This window comes from Apodemus sylvaticus, chromosome 5, assembly GCF_947179515.1.
Source record: "Apodemus sylvaticus chromosome 5, mApoSyl1.1, whole genome shotgun sequence".
NCBI classification, from domain to species: Eukaryota; Metazoa; Chordata; class Mammalia; order Rodentia; family Muridae; genus Apodemus; species Apodemus sylvaticus.
In genome coordinates this window covers 8,417,273-8,433,305 of record NC_067476.1, presented here as the reverse complement: position 1 = coordinate 8,433,305, position 16,033 = coordinate 8,417,273, and the positions used below count along the sequence as shown (strand labels likewise).

The 16,033-nt window shown below is 44.7% G+C and overlaps 1 protein-coding gene across 2 annotated transcripts in view; it reads right to left on the bottom strand.

The window, feature by feature from the left end:
- The window catches only part of Med27 (mediator complex subunit 27), a 177,058-nt gene that overhangs the window by 117,215 nt on the left and 43,810 nt on the right, over window positions 1-16,033 (bottom strand). The gene's annotated exons all lie outside the window — the stretch shown is intronic.

The following is a 16,033-nucleotide window of genomic DNA, read 5'->3' as shown; positions in this document are numbered from 1 at the left end:
AAATGAAGGAGGCAGGAGTCAATGCCAAGATCCTGGTCGAAACTTGAGTGTTTAAAAAACTCAATGAGCCATTAGGTTAGTTCTCGGCTTGCTTTATGTCTTCCCTGTTGTCCTGGTGGCTTCTACTTGCTCCAAAATAAGGGAAATGTTCTTCAATGAATCAAAAATGAGAAAGAAATTTCTTGGTCTGCTCAAGTTCAATGCACTAATTAAGATAGGGCCCTGGGGTCCAAGGCCACAGCATCTCTCCATATGCATCATCTCTCCATATGCAACATCTTTCTACCCTTGCCCTATGGCCTGGAGCCCACATTAAGAGAATATGACATTCAAAAAAAATCGGAAAATTTAAAGCCAGATCAATCAAACTTTGATTTTATTTCCTTCTCAAGGATTCACCCAATCCTTAAATAGGGAGGCCATTTCTTGGCGTGAAGTGAGGATTCATTTACAAAAGGCCCTGAGGGATAAGAGGAAGAGACAGAAGGGCAGGGAGCCCCACAGTCCCCTCTGCCTGTCATTCTAGCCCCTCTCCAAGCACATAACTGTTATCCTGGGACATGGACTCAGGAAACGTCTCTCGGGGACTACCAAGTATACTGTTGGCTACCCCATACTGCTAATGTCCAGGACCACTCACTACACACAGGGGATGTTGGTGTATCTGTCAGTAGACAAGCAGATGGGTCACTTAGTGAGACAACTATGTCCTATCATGGCCTGACTGTGTTACCAATCTGTAAAACAGATACTGTTTTTACTGAAGACATTGGGGCTTTTGATGAGAAAGCAAAGGAGTCCATGCCCTACTTCCTCGTAGATCACTGGCCCCACGATGCATGGACAGATAGGTAGGTAGGTAGGTTGGTAGAAGGTAGGTAGGTAGGTAGGTAGATAGATAGATAGATAGATAGGACAGACAGACAGACAGACAGATCTCTTCAAGGTAGCAGAGAACACACCAAAACCCAGAGCTGCAATCTCAGCACACACTCTATAGATCTATGCAACATGGGTAGACAGAGCTGAGATTTTCACACAGTCCTATTTCCCCAAACCATTAAATTCCAACTGGAACTAAAAACCAGGAATACTTCATCACAGCTTTGAGCTGCAAAGACCTTTGGCCCTCATTACTGCAGTAGCTTAGCTTCCTAATGAGACAGCACGGCATCACTGTGAAGCTCAACTCCTTCTGAGCCCAACTCTGGGAAGAGAGCAGAGAAGCCTGCCTGGCATTGTCTGCGCCAAGGAAAACAACTAAAGAAAAATACCATAAATCTAATTGTTCTGCTTGGGTTTCAATCTAAATATCAGATAATGGCATTAGCCTCAGTCGCCCTTTTATCTCGCAGAACTCCTTTCAAACAGCCCATTATTTTATTTTAAACCACTGAGTTGAGCTTTTATAGGTAAATAATCTTTTTACTTGGTCAAGACAGCATAAATAAACCATAAGAAGGAGGCCTCCAATTTACTTTTGCCTATTTGTTCTCCACCGGGCAGCTGAGACTCAGGCCCCTCAATTACTCTGAAAGCAAGCCCTGAAGCAGGGCTGTGCTTCCGGTTCCACTGTGGCATGTGTTGATGTGCTCACTGCCATTCCAGCTTCTTTCCGACATATCAATGCATGGGCCTGCTCTACTGGTGCTTCCTGGAGTTCACACCTTTATTAATAGGCTGTCTCCACCTGCTCCTGTTTACACCACAGCTGTATGCATGCAATCACACTTCAAAATGCCAATCAGCAAGAGGAGAAATCACTCATGTGGCTGAACATTCAGGAACAAAACACACTTAATGCAGCTAAAACTGAAGGTAGAGCCATCATGGGGATATCACAAAGGAAGGAAGGAAGGAAGGAAGGAAGGAAGGAAGGAAGGAAGGAAGGAAGGAAGGAAGGAAGGAAGGAAGGAAGGAAGGAAGGAAGGAAAGAAAAGGCACAAAAAGGAAGGAAAAAGGAAGGCAGGCACAAAAAGGAAGATAAGCAGACCTCTAAGTAAAAAAATGGACAAGGGGAGGTAAGACAAGATGTTTTGCTGTCTCCCGAGAGCCACCAGGTATCACAGGAGGCTTTCATGTGATGCTACATGTACCACCAGGTGCTACACATGCGTAGCTGCCCTTTACTACTCTGTGGGCTCTTTTTCCCACCCTTTAACCCTTTAGTTTTACCCCTAACACTAGATAGGAGAGAAACAAGGGCAGAAGGGAGAGAGGAATTAGAAAACTCTGAATCTAATTTCTTTCCTTTTGCTTCTTCTTTGACCACTGCTATCAACAAACTGCAATCAACCTCCCTAAATGACCAACAACCCCCAACCTCACCTCTCAGGGCCCTCAATTTATGTACCCTCTGAAAACTTCCCACAATTCCAAATGTCACACAAATGCAGACACTATCTGCAGTTGGCAAAACCATGCCTCTGCTAGAGCACGAGGCAAATCAGTCAGCTGCTGTGGTCAGTCTGAAGCAGCCCCATATCCCCACATATGGGATTAAAACAGATACATATTCTTATATGTCTGTGTTTAAGAAGAACTCAAATTTCAGAGTTCTCAAAAGTGTCACTACATGCTCACATGCAAATAAAAAATAATAAACATTCCTCTATGAAAACACAATCTGAATCTGGTTTTCTACTGCAAAAATCCATGCCTGTGAATGTAAGTCCATTTGTGATATAGCTGTTTCACTCCTCTCAAAATCTCCAGCTAAAGCTAGCAGTAGAGGGGCAGGAGTACCCTTTGAACCCCAGGTTGACGGGTTCCCCAATGTGAGCTGACAGATAACTCTTATCTTCACACCATTCATGGCTGAGGCATGGGGAAGAGAGGAAGGAGGCTATGCAATGGAGAAAGGAATGAAACGGAAACCCATCTCAGACACTAAGGCTCCAGCACTGGCTCTGACAAGTTCTGTAAACTAGGAGACAGGATCTCTAAAAGATTACCATGAATGAAACAATGAAAATAATTGAATGTGATTAAATCATTATAAATTTCTTCTTTTACAGGTAGTCAGAAAAGGGATGGTTCCTTCAGAGAGAAAAATGTGTGCTACACAGCTGCTGCTGCTGCTGGTGCTGCTACTGCTGTGTTTAGATTTCACCAAGGAAACATTAAACTCTTCCTTCCCGGTCATGAACTGCCTGCTTCTGAGGTAAGTGCCAATTCAATGCCGTGACACAGTTCCCCTGTTATTCCTTTCCCCAATGATCAGTAGTCATGCATGATGCCCCAGATCCGACGACAGTATGGGGGGAGGGGCAGGCAACAAAGATGGCAAAAGGAAGGAGTCACATAACCACTAACTTGCAAAGACCAGAAGAGGCAGAGAGGGCAGGAGTAGAGGGGAGCTGATGGCCCCTTAGTCTGGAGGCCTGCAAGACACCCAAAAGCAGGAAACTGGAGAAGCCATTTAGAAAGCACCATTTTATGGATCCTTTGATGAGCTGCATTGTACAGAGCCACATGTACAGAGCCATATTGGGGCAGTCTTGCACTTGGTCAGAGTTTGACTTTGGTCAAGGTTAACTTCTCCCAGTTAGCCAGGATTCTGCTCCACTTAGGGTGGAGCGCACGTAGTAAAGGTTAAGTTCATTGTTCTTCCTGGTATAGGGATTCCTGAATTAAACAGGTGACCCACCCAGCTGCCGGAGCAGTCAAGACGAAGACCTCCAAGAGAAGCTAGACAACTTCCACCGGAACTCAGCCTGGAGTCTGGGGGGAGGGTTTGCCCAAACTGTTAAAAGGTCCGGCGCCATTAAAGTTTACGGCTTTGATCAGTGAACATTGACTTAGCCGTACTTTCTTTTCGCCGCTCTTCCCTATGACCCCAAAATTCTCTCAACAGGTAACCCAGTTTACATGTAGCTGCTGGCGGCTACATAGTGGCGCCTGAACGTGGGAAGACCTGGCACGAGAGAATTTCTTGAGGTAGCCCTATCCAGCGAAGCTTCGCAGAAAAAGGTGAAAATTAATGGTGTCCGCACGGTAAGCAACATAGAGGGCAAAACTAGCGCTAGTGAATTCGTGTCTATGGTTGTGAGTGCAAGGAATGGATACAGTTTTTCAAGCATACTGCGTGGACCCAGCGCAGGACTGCTTGGGTTGATAAGATAGGGAAATATGGGGAAGGAATTTGGTAGGCATTTGCCCAAAGCTCGTAAGAGCTGATTTCGGCGAAAAGAAAGGGGTTTTTAAAAATAGGCATATGTCCACAGCTTCTAAGAGCTGTTTAAAGAGGAAAATGGATGCAATTGCTTAACAAGCACGCTTAACTTTCTGTGTATCTTTCCGTGTTTGTCCCGGTGCACCGACCGACTGTCTGTCTATGTGTATGTTTATGTCCTCTCTGTGTCTTTGTGTGAATGACTGTTTCATGTTAAAAAGAAAAAATTGGTAAAGATTACATCTGCTGGTAACCTTTTGAGCTAGCCACAGTTTGTGTGGGGATTGATTCAAAGCCACGCTGCAGCAGCGTAGCTCACTCACCCAAGACAGAAACATGGCTGGGGAAAAAGCCGCTCTTAAAAGCCCAGAAACCTCAAGATTTGGGAAGACCTTGGTTTGGCTTGTGAAATTCATCTAGTCGCTTTATACTTGTTTCTAATTGGTTTTAATGATATAAGGCTTTACATTTCTTGACTAAAGAGTTATAAATTAATTGGTTATTATGTAAAAGGTATAGTGTTATTAAGAAAAGGTTAGTTTAAAACTGGTGATTCAGTGTTAGAGCTATCTTAACTAACTACACGTGGCCTAACGCCACTCATGCTTTGTTCTTGTTTATAATTGGATTTAAAGGTATATTTTACATGTCTTGACTATAGAGTATTGGCTTAAGTCACTGCACATGATTTAAAAGGTATAATGTTATTAACAAAAGTCAGGTTAAGGCTGGTAGTTTAGGGTAGTCGCCATTTTGAACACGTGGCATGATGGTTAAGGCTGGTAGTTTAGGGTAGTCGCCATTTTGAACACGTGGCATGATGGTTAAGGCTGGTAGTTTAGGGTAGTCGCCATTTTGAACACGTGGCATGATGGTTAAGGCTGGTAGTTTAGGGTAGTCGCCATTTTGAACACCACGTGGCATGACGCAATCCAGGAAATACAGGCCTTTGGGACGCTCCTAAATTGGCATGGTGTTTCATGTGAATCTTGGCCTGGAGATTAGACTTAATGAAGATTAAGATTTAAAATATTGTCTCTTTAATAAGTTACACTGTTATACACTTGAACATAAGAACTGGCATACAAACCTTGTGCTGTAAATATGTGTTTGCCATTAATTTTAAAGAAAATAGATTGTTTAAAATTGAGATTTGCTTCCAAAATTACAATTGTGCTCTAATATTGCAAGAAAACATTGAGTTACAATAAAAATCAGTGTGTCATTGGCTACAGTTTTCAGTTTGCAGGCTCGTAATTGTTAACACTTTGTAATTAAGATAATTTTGAGAGTGATGCAGCTATGGGTTTTAGAGGCCCATTGCCTCTTTTCCACAAGTTTATAGGCTACAATGGTAGGAGCAAAATTTAACCCTCCAAGATTAAAAAGGAGATCTCTGTAGAAATGTATTTGATATCAAGTAGGTTCCTTTGACCATGAAATTACAGGTTTCTTTTGTTTAATCCTTAAATTGTCCTTGTAGGTTTGGGTCTGGTCTTAGATAAAAGGCTCAGATTAGAAGATATTTACATTTGAGGAATCTCATACAATGTCCTTGCCAAGGACTCAAGGTGGATCCTAGGGCAGATAAAAAAATTTACATTTGAGTTAATGCAAAGCTTAGAGCTGCCTCAGGGGAAGCTAGTGAGGAAGTTTTGAGAAATTGTTTCTGCCTTACAGGCCCCACCTAAGGAGTGTTTGGCTTTAAAAAAAAAAAAAAAAAAAATGTTTGTCTCTCTTTCAATACAGGAGTTAGGATCTTACATTTTTCAGTCTATAATCATAGAATGTTTGTTACAGGCCTTTGCTATAACCATAGACTTTTAGAATTTTTAAGTAAATGGCTTTCAAAGGTTGTTAAGATATATTAATTGGCTTTATCTTATTTACCTCATTTTAAGCTTGCCACAGAAGGTCTTAAACCTCTGTTTTCAAGGTAGGAAACGTTTGTTCCTTGCTTCAAGCAACAATCAAATTTATTATTAATGGTTGGTCTATTACATGGTAAGCATTTTTAGGCAAAATTAATAATTGTTATCCAAAAGATAATTTGTACTATCAGATCACATGTTTATTCCTTTAAGTTTCTCCCTGCTTCAACACAGATACCTGAATTGGGTGCTATAGCAGCTATTTTTAAGATGTTAAAGGTCAAGCTTTTAATAATAGTAGATATACATAGCTCATGGTTTATAATTGCTTAAAATTGGTCCATTTTTAATACTGCTAATTCTTAATTTCTACAGTTTATACAAATGTGATTCAAATTTCTAAGAACAAAGGATATATTCTCTAAATGACTGTCCTTTAGGTATTTGAAATAATTTTATATTTTGTGCACATCAAATTATAAAGATTTGTTCTTGATGTCCTCAATTTCTACCTCTACCACGTAATGGTGTTAATTCTAGAGGACTTAGTTATTACAGATAAATGATATTCATATTTCTAATTTAGAAGATTAAAAAATATGTACATGTGACTAATGATTCATTTTTAGGCTGTCTAGTTGCAACTGCTCTAACAGAAAAAGCAACTATATTTTATATAATTACATAGTTATTGCCTATGTTATGGTTTATACTTTGTGTTCCAACTTAAATTAATAAAACAATATCTTCTTGGAAGAAAGAAGAGAGGGGAAATTGTGTCCCTGTGCATATAATTTAAATTATGCTTACATGTTTTTAAGAAAATTTTAAAATTTTAAAATTGGATGCCAAGAAACTCCTTGCTAAATGTATATGACATCTTGTAATTAGACATATTGATGTCTAGGTGAAATGAAGGAATTCACTTACTAACATATGCCATGATCCTGATTTAATATTGGGGGAGAAGGCATGTCCTCTGTTTTTTTCCACAGAATGCTGCAGAAGATATGCTGACTGTGCTTGCTGAATGCCCAGACCATGGTAACATAAGAGCTATATTGGATATATGTTCTTGACTTACCTCAATTGTTAAATGTCCCAGGTTAGATAAATTGCCTAGCTTCAAGCTTTTAGACTTTGTGGGACAGAACATGGAGACTGTTAAGCTAGCTTAGGAAAAATTAATTAGAAGAGTTAAAATGACTCTTCTCCTTATTGTGTTCAGCTGACTTAACCATAGACTAGTCTAGAAATAATCCCAATATTGAAGATTCCAATTTTGAAGATGGCTAACAATCTTCAGCCAGCTGTGTTAATTTAACATATAGTCTCCACTTTTCCTGAGAAGTAACAGCTTAATTCTTGATTCACAAGGCTACCTCTCCCACCTCAGAGGCCAAGCCTTGGGTCCTTAAAGTTGTTAATTTACAACTGAATTGGATACTTCTGGGACAAGTTAATCCTATTCCACCTTTAACTCTTGACCTTGTCTGTTAAGCAGACTGGCTGTCTCCACCCAGGCTCACCTGGATGGAGAGATTACATGTCTGTTAAAGACACTTGCAGACCCCCCTGGCTTCAAAACTTACACAAGTGGATCTCCAAAGAGGGAGCCACATAGAACTCAGATCTATGTGTGTTTGTTTTTGAACAAACATGGGTACCAGCGAGACGTGCGAGGCAAAGCACTGCATGGGGAGGTGAATTTCTGCTTCTGAGTCCCCAGGAAGTACACCTAATTGCATAGGGGTTAACGTCGAGAGGCTGTCCTTAAAATAATAAGGGAGCCTATTACCCCTCCTCTGAAAAAGACGTTATACAATATTTAAGAGGAATTACGGTCAATGCTTCCCCTCCTGGTTAAGGCCCGCCTTCTTATGAAGGATATTTATCCACTTGTTTTCTACCTCCTCGTGTTCAAATTAATAAAAAAAGGGAGGACATGTACAGAGCCATATTGGGGCAGTCTTGCACTTGGTCAGAGTTTGACTTTGGTCAAGGTTAACTTCTCCCAGTTAGCCAGGATTCTGCTCCACTTAGGGTGGAGCGCACGTAGTAAAGGTTAAGTTCATTGTTCTTCCTGGTATAGGGATTCCTGAATTAAACAGGTGACCCACCCAGCTGCCGGAGCAGTCAAGACGAAGACCTCCAAGAGAAGCTAGACAACTTCCACCGGAACTCAGCCTGGAGTCTGGGGGGAGGGTTTGCCCAAACTGTTAAAAGGTCCGGCGCCATTAAAGTTTACGGCTTTGATCAGTGAACATTGACTTAGCCGTACTTTCTTTTCGCCGCTCTTCCCTATGACCCCAAAATTCTCTCAACAGGTAACCCAGTTTACATGTAGCTGCTGGCGGCTACACTGCATCATCTCTTCAAGGTAAAGGAGTCATGAGGCCAGTGCCAGAGGTCAAAAGGAGGCAGCGGTCTGCACAACAGATGCTCTCCTCCACACTGTCCTGGAACAGCAAAGGCAGAGCTTGGCAGTGTGGCCTCTCGGCAGGAGACAGCCTTACAGTCAAATGGCAAGCGCCACACAAAGGGCCCTGAGTGCCTCCTCTCTTCAGAGCCTGTGTCTATCTTATCAGTCCACTGTGAACAGCAATGTTCACCTAGAGGGACTAAGAATTGTCTTTATGTCAACTGAACCGCTCCCTAAGGTAGGTGTGTGTGTGTGGGGGGGGGGGGGTCTTATTTTACATTTCTGTGGAGAATGGTAGTGACAGACAAAGAAGGCCAAGGACACCTCCAGATGAAGTGGTGTGATGTGGACAGGGTCCAGTCTGGCACTCTGCACACAGGTAGAGACCGAGCTGCTCTCCAAGTCTCAGAGGGCACCATTCTCAGCCTCAAGCACAGAGCCTATCACTCTGCAGAGAGGAAGAGACCAAAGCTGTCCAAGATTTGGAGAAGGCTCGATACTCAAAAGTGCTTCATCCTGCTAGCTAGCTGATCCCTTTTTAATCAAGTCCTGTCACCCTACCCACATCGGATAACAAACTGGGAGGGTGGAAGAAAGAGGAAGATGCAGCTGTTAGCTGCACTGAGAAGAAATCCAACTTAGAATTCTCCTCACACAGTGAAGGAAGACAGTCTGGCGGGCAGAGACGCTTCCCGGCCCATCTCGAATAAACCTCTCACTAACAAGAATGACTCTGTGGGGCCTCAGAAGCCCTGGAAGGCGGCGTGGCGGGGCATCAGTTGGGAAGCTCCCTCTAATAGATTGTCCTGACTGGTCCTTTTAATCTGCACTCGCCCTAAATGCCTGGCTTGTTAGCTCAACCTTGATGTGTTAAGCCATCAAGAGAGGATCACAAAGATCTCAGTGAGGCTGAGACCATAGTCTCCTCCTACAGCCCCTCCCTCACAGAACCACTCTCTTTCTTTGTGGGACTGTTAAAGGATTTTCACTGGCTTAAATTCTGGTTTGGTTCGGTGGTGCTAGGGACTGAACTAGGGGCACTGTGCATGCTAGGCAGTGGGTGCTGCAGCACTGAGTGGTGGACCAGGATTATTGTCTACACAGAAAGAATGAGAAGAGACAGACAGCGGTCAGCCTAGGTGCCAGAACTTCCCCACAGAAATACAGGGTTGTGATTTTTTTTCATCCTTGGAAGAAATAAGAGTCACCCAGTAGGGATGTTTTTCATTCAAAACAAGCAACAAATCAGAGTGAATGTTCTATTTACCAATCAACATGATTCAGGCAGAGAAAAGTTTTAAGTCTGAGACTGTGGGTATGTAGTGGTCTGTCCAGGTACATTCCAAAGGCCCTCTAAGCCTGTGCCCTGTGAGCACGGGTTCATCAGTCCACCGTCCACCCCCCAAAGACTCTTCTTAGGATAGTGCTGCTTCTCAACACTGCTCAGTTGCTCCAGAAGAAAGCTGGCCTCGAGTCCTGGGAGTTGGCGAGTGGTGAACAGAGGGCTGAGCAGAGGCGGCAGCAAGCACACACCTGAACTATGTAATCTGTGGTTGCTATGACAGGCTGAGGTGGACGCCACTACCAGCAAGGCGCCTGGAACAAGCCGATGACTGGAAAGCTTGCTTTGGATGAAAGATTTAGAGGACAAGGCTGAGTTCTGGCCTCAAGGAAACCAAGTACAGCTAGGCTAGAAAGTGGCAGTGGCTAGAACACAGAACAGCACCTTCTCTCCTGCCCGCCTTTCCTCCTTCTCTCTCCCTTCCTAGTCTCTTATTCCTCCCTCCCACACATCTTCCTTCTCTCTCCTTCCCACTACAGACTACACGCAGGACTCCTATGCCAGGCACATACACTACACTTGGCCACACCCCTAGCCCAAGAAGGGCAACTGTGGCGAAACTGTCCAATCCAATCTCCTGGAAGGAAACCAAGCAAGCAACCAACCACACTGGAGCAGCAGCTGGGCGGGAACAGTATCAGGGAGGGAAGATCCAGAGCACGACTGGAGGCAGGAGAGACGGCTCCGAGGTGAGGAGCACTGACTGCTCTTCCGGAGGTCCTGAGTTCAATTCCCAGCAACCACATGGTGGCTCACAACTGACTGTAATGGGATCTGATGCCCTCTTCTATGGTGTCTGAGGACAGCGAAGGTGTATTCACATATATAAAATAAATAAAATATTTTAAAAAATTAAAAAGAAAAAAAAAGAAATGACTAATAACTCAACTGTGCCCACCCAGGGAAAGAGCTCAGCGTGGAAAGGAGCCAGCCTTAGGCCAGGGCTGGGAAGAACAGGCCACTGGTTTCATCCTCGATATCACAAAGGCCACCGATCACATGGGTTTCCTCAAGCTAGTCCAGACACCCACTGTGCCTCTCAGAAACCGCTCTTCTATTACCATTGAACATTATGGCGTGACAGCACATGGGATTCCACCCATGTCCCACTGGCTCCGCACAGAGCCATGTGGAGGTTCAATAGCAATATGCTGAGAATGTGCTGCTGTGACAGACGCAGAACACAGGGCTCATGCTGCTAGAAACCCAAAGTAGTATCTGCTTTTAGGTCAAGATTTCCATCTAGTACAAACCCCTAGGAGCAGAGACTTCCCTTGTCAGGAACAGTGGCTAGCCTGCGGTAAAAAATCAAAAAACAAAAAACAAAAAACCCCCACTAACATTAATTATGCACAAGTTTGTTAGTCAGACTTCACAACCTTGAGAAACTCCTGAGAAAGCAAGTATAGGGAGGAAAGACCAGCTTCTGTCACGGTGAGCCTGAGGTGAGGCAGATGTGTGGTAATAGAAGCATGTGGAGGAGACCTGTCACTTCAAGGCAGCAAAGCAGGAGACAGAAAGGGGCAGAGGACAGGGCCCATCCTTCCCAGGGATGTCTCCAATAACCTACCTCCTCTAACTAGGCCATGCCTACTGCCTCCCTTCTCCCCCACCCCCAGCAATGCTATCATACTATGAATCCACCACAAGGATTAATCCACTGATTAATACAATCACATGCCCCTGCACACGAACTTTTGGGGGTGTCTTATATCTGGAGAATAGCAAGAACTCACTGTGAGCTGGAAACTCAAGTGATCAGCATGACAGACATGTAAGTAGGCCCTGGTACTAACGCTAAGCTGAGGAGGAGGAACCGAGGCACAGGCATGCACAGGCACAGGCATGGGGAGGCTGGAATCTGGCCAGACTGTGGGGCATCTGTTCTCGAACCACCACACACACTCTGCCACGGAGAACTCAGAATGCCCTCGAGATGGATTTTATAAAGAAATGAGTGATCTGCTAGTGGGAAAAAGCCAGAAGAGATAAGAAGTAAACTTCAGACTATGCTGAGAACCATGCTGGGGTGAGTAAGGTCCTGGTGAAGGGCGGGCATGGGGTGGGGGACAGCTCTCATGTCCCTGCTACATGGTTAGTTCAGTTACAAGGAGCAGTCACTCTCACAATGAGCAGTTAGTAAGGGCTTCTCCTGAGGGAAGCAGCAGGACATGCGTCTGCAGTCAGGCCTCTTGGAAGATGGAACCATGGCTTACCACAGTCTAGCAAATTGTCCCTGCTGGCCCTGGAGTCCCAACCCACTGGTTGCTTTTCCAGCTCCAGAGGAGCCAACTGCATTGGACTTGCACTTGGTCTCCCAGAAGCCCCTGCTGCTGCTGCCGGAGTGTTCTAGCTGTATACACACCTTTCACCCACTCACTGCCTTCTGCTGTCTCACACCCAGAGCAGAGGACGGGACAAGAAGCTGCCAGCACAGAGCCAGGATTCCTTCTCGAAATAGGAAAATGTATGAAAGTCCTCAAAGTCAAAAGCTTTCTCATCAATGTAGGCGCAGAACTCGTGTGGCAGCAGAACCTGCCATGAACTGATGTGAATCTATTTGAATCTTAATTTATCTCACTTACTGTGAAGAGGCAGACATTTCTACAGCACACCATCTGATTACCAGGTATTACCCTGGATCCCGCTGGAGAAGTTAGTGTTATATATGGTATATCGATATGCTACCTTTCTAGAATATAAAAGTCTAAGATCAAAACCCATTCAGACTCCCAGGCCTTGGCTATGGGGCTGTGAACTTGTGCCATGCTGTGGGGTGTAGGTATAACTGCACTTGGTACCCCTGCCAGCCTGCTTCATTGGCATCAGGGCACCCAAAGGGTGCTGATCCCATGTGCAGATTATAAGGCCCTGCCTCAAATCTGCTGGTTGATAATTTCTATGAGATGCCCAAGAATCCATTTCAAATACCAGTGAGCACACATGGGTCTCAGGCATACTAAAACCTGAGACCCATTATGGAAAAGTCTTAGGAAATATGTATGGAGTCACTGATTGGTTCAATATCTCTCTGGAGGCCATCATACTGGCTCAGGAGATGGCTCAGCCAGTCAATGTGCCCAATGCCAAGCTGATGACTAGCCTGTGGTCCTTGGAGCTCACACGGTGGGTGGAAGAAGAGAGCTGACTCCCATAAGTTGTCCTCTGACCTCCACACATATACCAAGGTGTGTTCATGCATGCATGCACACATCCTAATGAATAAGTGCAATAAGAATTTGCTATGCAACAGAATTTCTCTTGGACAAATCTCAGTGAGCTTATTGAGCTGCACCCAACTCACCACAAGAATCTAGGGGTGTAGATACAGATGTGGCCTGCTTTGAGAATGAAGAGGCATCTAGCCTTTTAGTCAGCATCTGCTCTTTCCATGATGCCTTTGGAGACAAGTGGAGACAGCTTTGGAAATTCAGATTCCCTATCCAGTGCTCAACTATACGTGACTAAGCAAATACGGACCTGCATTGCAGGAGTCTTCAAATAGTTAAATTTTCAATCTTTATAAAAAAGAAAATCCATCAGACATGATTGATAAGTGTACTTTTTAAAACTAAAGGTAAAAAAAAAAAGTGAAGATTGGCAACATTTTTCCCCATATAATTTGCTTTCTTTGCCTTTTTCCACAGCACTGCACATAAATCAAAGAAATGCTAAGGAGGCCTATATATCACCAACTGGCATTTCAAAACTATTTACAAAGTCTTTAACAGACACAGGACAGAGTCCAGAAAACCAGGACCTGGGAGGCTGAAATTCAGGGAGAAAATTAACTCAAACACTGACAGAGCTAATTAAGTTTACAAATAATTCTCCAACGAGCAAATTATGATATTTAATAAGTCCTGCCTTGGTGAAGCAGGGTTATAAAATGCAGAGGGGGTGGGGAGACAGACAAGCCGACAAGAGTTTTCCATACAAGAATAATGTGTATTTGAGCAAGCTGCCTTTCTATGATTAAGCACAGAAATCTGAGAACAAGGCAGGGGAAATGATGTTTTAATAAGGTCTGAGATAGCCTTGTGAGCTGCATTTTACATTCCCTTGCAACGGGAGGGGAGCTACAGCAAGGTGCAAGCTGGGACTCAGGGTTCACAGGCCAGGGCCATGTGCTGCCCGAGATGGGGAGAGGCAAGGGCAGAGGAAGGTGGGCGGCCATGGCCACATCCCACACAGACAGTCCATCATTTCCCAAAGGCAGGTGACAGATCAAATTGGTGGTTTGTGTTCTGGTTTCCAAAACCAAGGAGAGGTGTGCAAAGGAATTTATCTTCCTTCTCATTGGAAACAGCACAAGTAACTTGCAGGGGGTGGTGTCAGGTGGACACCACATGGAGAAACAGGCCCAGCTGCACAGGCATGAGAGTCACACTGTCCCTAGTCCCACACTGGAGAGTGGCTCCAGTATTAAGTCTACTTTTTTTGTCAAGCTCAGCTTCCATTGTGTTGCCATTACAAACCGTATGCCTCTGTCCTCAACTACTACAGTCTGGAAGATTGAACTGCTGGCAGCCCAGACAGCAGGATGGGCTGTTTTGAGTTAAGGCAGAAGAGAAGGCCCTCCTCTGCATTCTAGCTCATTGTCTTTCCCTTTAAGCACAAAGTCAGGATGATAAACCTGTGCACAACTCAAAGTGTGGTGCCTCAATGGGAGCCAGGTCTCTCGGCTCAACATGGCGGATAAATGTATTCAACTGCACTCCTTCCCCGTGTCCCTGAAAGGATGGGGATAAATGAGCACAAGGGGTCCATTCAGAAGGGAAAAACACAGAGCCTGAGTCCCTCAGCTTTCTGTGTCAGTAACAAAATCCCAGGAGAAATCAACATAAAGATGTATTTGGGATCATGTTTCATCTGACTGGCTCCATTGCTGATGGTCTGAGGTGAAGTCACAAAGGCATAAAAGTGGGAGTGAGCAGCAGAGGAGACAGCCAAGCAGCCATGAAGCAAAGACTAGAAATATCAGAGGCTTTCTGATACCTTTGTTTATACTGAGACTAGCACTGCATACCAGCAAACATCCACTGGTGTCATCCAGGTCCCACATCCTGTTTCTATCATCTTTCAACAGCCCGTCAAATCATAAATGTTTTGGTAGATTAATCTGTCAGTGAGGTCCAACCCTTCATGACCTGTTTGCTTCCTAAAAGACCCACCTCTATATATGGCTGTTCTGGGGACCAAGCCTTCAACACATGAGCCCTCAGGGGACAGCCCAGCAGGCAGGATGCATGGCCAACCCTTGGCAGAGGGAAGCTCACTGAAACTGCCCACTGTGGAGAGCTGGAGGAGGGTGGAAGAGGTAAAAGCCAGCAAGTGGCATGGCACACAGAATTACACACTGAGGAAGGTGTCCGGCAGGGGGATGGGGGTGTAGGCACAATGAGTCCCCAGATCCCTACTCCCATGAGACACTAATCTGGAGAGGCTAACCCAGACTCTTGGGACCCATGGAGAGCTGGAAAAGAGGAGTCTCAGACACCCCTCCAACCCTTGCAAAGAAGCAGCACCCTGCATGGTGTGGTCACATGCAAACTGACGTCATCAGAGGCAAGCAAGGCCTGGGGAGAATGTGATGTGCAGGTGCCAAACCCTCCTTTTCTTCCATGGAGCCACACAGCATCTGAGGTGGCCTATGCAAATTACTCAGTGCAGCACAGGCAAGAATCAAAAGCAAAGAGTGACATAAAAGCTCAGAGCTACCTCTGGGAAGTGACATGGCGAGAGCCAGGCAAGGAACCTGTCTTCTGTGAGAAGTCTGCAGTAAAAGTCTCCTTTAAAGTATGTACACAATTGTTCCTTTGATGAGCAAACACAAAACTGCTGCAAAGAAGGAGACCCAGGGCACGACATAGGTCATGAGCATGCGTGTCCCCCATGTGACACAACTAGCTCCGTCACCTGGGAACTATTAGTTTACTATAGTAACACTTAATTTTATTTCAAGCTTTACTGCCTCAACTAAAGGATCTTACAATAGCAGATGCCTTCCCTCCCACACATCAATTAATTCGAAAATTCACTCAGGTTGTAGAGATAATGAGGCGATTCGAGCCTTCTCGATGTGAGGGAGAGCTGGGTCTTCCATCAGATGTAGGTGGGGTGGGTGCAGCACTGAGCTTCCGGGTGCTCCAAGGCACTGCACACACGCCAAGAGCCCTCAGTGCCACTAGTCCAAGGCCTGCCCCTGGACAAAATAAAGATGA